Source organism: Rhincodon typus, chromosome 7 (genome assembly GCF_021869965.1).
Source record: "Rhincodon typus isolate 14 chromosome 7, sRhiTyp1.1, whole genome shotgun sequence".
NCBI classification, from domain to species: Eukaryota; Metazoa; Chordata; class Chondrichthyes; order Orectolobiformes; family Rhincodontidae; genus Rhincodon; species Rhincodon typus.
This window is the reverse complement of record NC_063338.1, coordinates 24809539-24816459: the sequence shown is the minus strand read 5'-3', so window position 1 is coordinate 24816459 and position 6921 is coordinate 24809539.

Genomic DNA, 6921 nt, shown 5'->3' with positions numbered 1-6921 from the left:
GATTTTTTTTTTTACATTTGCAAATTAAGTATACCCCAGATGGCAAACAGATCTGCTTTAGTCTTTATAGTATCAATATACTGACAATGTTCGTGATCACTAACAAGCATTACATCAAAAAGAAATTATGACAATTGCAGATCTAAATCAAATTGCAAAGACCTGCCAGGAAGATTGTCTAAGGTCAGAACAGTAAGATTACTTTCAAAATCACCCGATTCATTATGGAAAGATGCAGAGAATGGTGTTCAGGCCATTTCATTTCATGTTCCCAGAAGTGCCAGTTTCCTTGTGATTTTGGCATCAAATAAACCTTTTTGCCCCCCTCAAGTGAGATTCTAGTCCTTAGCTAGAAAACTGTGTTTATATTCTAGGCTAAATATATTAATTATGGGGGTTGATGACAAAAATGTGACAATCACCTATGGTTCAATAATAAATTAAAAATCTAACCGATAGAATAAGATTGCTAGGAATGCTTGTCAAAATTGGGAAAAGTTGAACATAGCCAAATGTTGAATTAATCTGGAGCTATATCAAATTGTTTTCTCTCAATGTTACCACACAAATATACTTAAAAATCCTTTGATCCATTTCACATAAAGCATTTCGTTTCCTCCTCAACCATACAATTAAATACATACAACATCTGTACAAGGAAAATATAAACATATTTAACGTTTTCTCTATCTAAGTTACATTGGATTTTAGAACATTTTGAGGTAAGCATTCACCAGTGCTTCTGTTTTGAGAACATCTGAAAGGTACACCAGTGTACATTTCACCTACTGGTGAAAGTAACTTGTCATAACATTTGCTCGATACTGCAAGAACCAACATTAGTTTCCTCATTCTCAATTCAAATAGTATCCAAGGCTATAAAGTTGCAGCAGGAATATTTATTTATTTGTTATTTGTTGCAAAATCATGAGTAAACAAAGAACAAATATATGATTTTGACTTTAAAATTATAAACTAGTTTTAATTATTTACAAGAATAGAGGAAATAGGATCAGGTGACAACCTTGTGGCCCCTCATGTCTGCTCACAAATTCAACATGATCGCGGCTGATGTCTCTTAACTATGCTTTCTTGTCTGCTTCCCATATTCCTGAATTCTACAGCGATCAAAAATCTCAGTCTTGAATACACTCAACAATGGAGCATCAAAATCCCTCAAACAGATCATTCTGAAGTTTCAAAACCAGCATTGCCAACTGTGGTTAAATCTATTTGCAGAAGCTTCATCACATGACTTGCCCCAGGCGCCAGCCATTAGTTGACCAAGACATTCATCCTTGTGATGCACTGCCTTCCTACGTCAACTGGAAAGCAAAAAGGACTCATTAACCAACTGGATGATGCTTGCTGTCAGCCAAACAACCCTTCCAATACTTTTGGATCAGGGAAAGACCAGTGTTTAAAGAAATGACAAAAAAACTATTTAAATTTCCTCACGATGGTTCTCCAGGTAACTACTATTGCACTTAACGGTAACCTGGAGATTGATCTTCAATCCCTTAACACTCCAGGGTAATCCTCAAGAGTTGGCAACAGAGTCATAAAGTGGGTCAATGGTTTAGGTCAAACTCCATAACTGGTTTCAGTTTCTCCAATGTGATGGGTTCACCCTATGCTCAAATAATATTTGGAAGTTCTCTCTGGCCAAAAAATGTAATTCCAAATTTGACAACATAGCCTTAATTATTCTGAAGCTAAACTTTTACCTTGACTGCTTTCTTGAACTAAGCATACACTGTAAACAATAGTACAACTCTCTTCAAAATTAAAAGGAACAAAATTATGTAACTTGCCTTGATCCCTTCTCTTCAATGGGCTTTCTTGTGACTAATTAAAAACTGAAGAGATGAATTCTCACAAGGAGACCTTTAATATACTGGACTCCAATTAAAAAAAAAAGATTAAAGAGCACTACATCATCTCAATCCTTCAATCAATTTGTATTTCACCGTACCATTCTTCTTTTAGATGGAAGGTTTGTAAAAAACACAAAATCCATATGACTGAAATAGAGACAGATTTTGTGAAAGCTTTTCATCCTGTATTCACCAAAGGCAATTCACAGGGAAAACCTCTAGCAATTAGAGCCCACTGTCAACCAGTCTCCTCTCAGGAAAAAAAAACAGGAAAACTGTCAAGTAAGACATACTAGTCCAACACATTTTGTTGACTTCAATGTGGAGGTCCAGTAGGACCATTATTACTTTGCAACCAAACCGACCAGCTCGGCAAGCACGTCTACCACCTCACTTTGTTAATGTTTCTCCCCCCTCTAGAAGTTCTCATGCCATATACATTTAGATTTTCCCTTGGAGTTAGTATTTGTGTCCTGATGAGTGCAAGGCAAAAAACTTCAACAATGTGTATCTGTTTTGCTAATACCCAAGTTCTGTACTACCAAATAAATATCGATAAAATCATATCACTAATTACTTCACACAGATCTGCAGCTTAACTTACATGTTATCTAATTGACAAAAGTATATCCAACAGTCACATCCACACTTTCATATCTCTATGTACCCCAGAAAAATGAACTCCTGCAGTAAATTGTGGCCTCAAAAGTGCAAAATGTATCTCCAGACTGAGCTACAGGCAGCATAAAAACTAAGTTTAAACTTTAATCCAGTTTTAAACCTCAACCATAATACAAATATTTTAGGTGATGTTTAGAAACCAAAAATAAATTTAAAATGACACGCAAGACTACACCTTAAAGGTTAACGTTTAGATCCGTGATTTACAGATACTCATGGAACAGAAAGATTTATACCCAACACAATACACCATCAAAACTCCTCAAACTCAATCAAGTTTCTCTATTTTGCCTTTAACACAGCATCTTAATCTTACTCTTTGCTTTCTGAATTATTTTCTTCCACAAAAAATATTTAAAACAAAGACACTGTGGAAACATTGCTTGGAATCTTAAATCTACTACAACATTCATGTCACACAGATGCCAAACAATTACCATCTCCAATAACAGACAATCTACCCGACCACTTGACATTCAATCGTGTTACCATCACTGAATGCTCCCCACCATCAACATTGTGGGGGTTACCACTGACCCAAAAAGCAACTGGACTCACCACTTAAATACAGTGGCTACAACAACAGATCAGAGGCTAGGGATACTGTGGCGAGTAACTCACCTCCTGACTCCCCAAAGCCAGTCCATCATTTCCAAGGCACAAGTCAGGAGTGTGATGGACTACTCTTCACATGCCTAATGAGTGCAGTCCCTACAACACTCAAGAAGCTTTACACCATCCATGACAAAGCAGCTCACTTGATTGGCATCACATCCACAAACATCGACTCCCACCACCACTGACAGTCAGTATACAGTGCTGCTATTATGTACAAGGTCATTAGACAGTACCTTCCTAACACATGACCACTTCCATCTCGAAGGACAAAGACAGCAGATACATGGAAACACCACCACCTGCAAGTTCTCCTCCAAAGCACCCACCATCTGGACTTGGGAAATATACTGCAGTTCCTCCACAATCGTCAAAATCCTGAAATTTCCTCACTAATAGTACCATGCATCAGCCTACAGCACATGGCATGCAGCAGTTCAAGGCGGCAGTTCACCACCACCTTCAAGGTCAATTAGGGACAGGCAATATATGCTGGCTAGCCAGCAACACCCGCATCCCACGTGAATAAAAAAAGATACACTCCAACCAGAACAACAACTGAAATATGCATGATATTTCCTACTTGCACTCAAAATTGTTTCCACAATCCCAATTAGATTTTTCAGTTGCATTCAATGCTTGAGAAAATCCTATATTAAAAGGAGTCATAAATGTCATTCAACCTTTGAATAAATTGACACATGCTGCAAGATTTAATCTTGAAGCACCTGATTCAAGATTTTGGTCACAAATCTAACTTGGCAAGTTCTCTGATCTAAGTCTCACAATTATTTCAAACACCTCAAGACTGTGATCAATATTGCAATTGTTTTATTTCTGACTGGAGACACAGTTAGACAAAAGGGAGAGGATCTCAATGGTAAAGTAACTCAAACAAAATTAAAACTTATTTCCTTGTGGCAAGAAAGTCAGTACTTCAAAAGATTCCCTGTGGCCATGACAGTTTATACCTTTTTAATTACCTCAAGACTCAATCCATACAATATTCTACAAAAACTCCAACCTAATTTGTTTCCTGCACTTTGCTGCTCACCCATCAGTACTATCCTTACTGACCTTCACCAGGCTCCTTGTTCTCCAATGCAATTAATTTAAAAATCCCATGTTTGGCAGGTGGAACTTGAACCAATATCTTCTGACCCAGAGATAGGGTTTGTACACTGCATCACCTGAGCCCTTCTTCTCACTTCAACTATATGCTAATTACCTTTCCCACTTTTACAGCCACAGTGACACTTCCAGAGCAGTTCAATTGATTTAGCACACACAAAGTGCAAAAGCAGACAAAATTAAAGCAAGCTAGAAAATAGGATTCAACTGAAATACAAAAACTTCCTAGTTCTTTGAAGCAGAATACCAAAATAGGAAAGTTTAAAAGGTTACCAAAAAAATGGACAACTTAAAATATTGAGTTGAAGTAAGTAATTAAAAATACAAATGCTTAAAGAATTACAACAGGCAGCTCTACAGAATAAGGAAACAATGCAAATAAAACCTGAAAATTAAAACTTATTTACAAAGGAAAGGACTTTTTAGTATATAATTTCATTATGCTCCAACATAAATTTCTTTGCATCTAGAAACTTTAATCTAGAATTTGTACCATCACGACTTTGCAATATTCCCAAACTCTTTTTTTTCCACAAAAGCATTACTGCAAAATAAAGAAGGCAATTGTTATTAATGAAGATGATCAAAATCATCAGAATGTACCTTACACATCAGAGGGATGTTGACTGTCAGAAGAGTGACAGCTGGAATCCTAAACTGTCAATTATAAAAAGGAGACAATTGAAGTCGCTTTTTGAGGATGAAGCTGAACCTGTGTCCTAGATAATATTAAATGATAACGCTATGCCAGTCATTTGGAATTTGATGTTTAAGCATTGAAAATAAATTTCAGTATGTTTAGTGCTTAAATGGTTCATATTTAAATTATTATAGCCCAAGTTCAGTTCACAATGAAAAATGCACTGTTAAAACTGCTCAAAAACCTAGTGCAAGTTTAATATTGTCATACGTAGCACATTAACCTACAATGGCATTTAGAGCTCGTACTTAACATAGACATACCGCCAAGTAGGAAATAAAGGGTAAAAAGCATTGATGAAAACAACTTTTCTTTTTTGCATTCCAGTTTTAGAACAGTTTCCTGATTACATGAAACAAGCTTCAAAATCTCCCCTCCCCCAACCGCATCCCAAAACCAGCCCAGCTTGTCCCCACCTCCCTAACCTGTCCTTCCTCCCACCTATCCCCTCCTCCCACCTCAAGCCCCACCCCCATCTCCTACCTACTAGCCTCATCCCGCCCCCTTGACCAGTCCGTCCTCCCTGGACTGACCTATCCCCTCCCTAACTCCCCACCTACACTCACCTTTACTGGCTCCACCCCCGCCTCTTTGACCTGTCTGTCTCCTCTCCACCTATCTTCTCCTTTATCCATCTTCTATCCGCCTCCCCCTCTCTCCCTATTTATTTCTGAACCCCCATTTCCCCATTTCTGAAGACAGGCCTAGGCCTGAAACGTCAGCTTTCCTGCCCTTCTGATGCATCTCATGGTGAGACCAGTTCTGCAACTTCCCTAAAAGTATGGCTGTGAGACGAGGTTTACAACTATGCAGAAGACATGCAATAGTGAGAACTGTATGCTTGAAACTGATAAAGAAAACAAAGATGTAGTACTTTGAACATTTTACACCGTAAACATAACTAAATACTGAGACTCACTGCATTGCCTTTTTGATTTAGAAACCTGAACAAAGAAGTGGCTGACAGTGCAGGTTGCTACCAAGACTGCAGCATATTGGAACAAGAGGAAGATGAATAAATGAAGAAGTAGATCACAAAAAGTTAAAAGAACTGAAAAATAAAATATAACTTCTACTCATCAGTTGGCTGGTAACCATAAATGTGACATATGACAGATCACAACACAAAAAAAAATAAAGAAAAGTATATCTGGAATTTTATGTTTCCTACTTAAAATATAAACAACATGTTTTAGCTTAATAAGGGCAGGGCTATATTTTCATAATCCTTCATTCATAAAATTTTAATCACAGCAGTGTTATAACGATAGGTCATAGGCATCACAGAACATTGCAGCAGAATGGTGCTTTATCACCGAGTACAAGGGCCTGCATTTATGCTCACTATATCCTCAATATGAGTTATCAATTTCAGTCGTATCATCATGATAATGCCCTAATTTGGGGATTAAGCAATTCCTCACAGGCAGAAATATCATTTGGGTCATTCACATATCCACTGGTGTTCTAATGTCAAATGAAACAAGAAGAAAACAGCAAGAAATTGCAACTCTTTTTGTATTAGTTCTGTTCACAAGAATATATTGCACACAATATTGGCTTCAATTTGCTGCTTATACCTAATCTATTTTCTGAAAATGTCATTGTGCCTTGTACAGTTACATATACATTCACAACATTCAAGCAAGTGTATAAAGCCAAGTTAGTGTAATAAAATGTTCCAAGGCACTTTACAGAAGCATTATTATATAAAATGAGAACCACATATTTGAATGTATTAACTTCTGTTTGTGGCATCTTGCTTTATTCTGACAAATAATTAAAATCTCAGTGTGGGATCTGAGCTTTCCAAGACTGAAAAAAACAAAATGTGCAGGTACAGATACGGTAGCCAAAGTACGTCAGCATCATTATCTCATGATGCTAAACTGAATCCACTTGAAAAGTACATGTTCC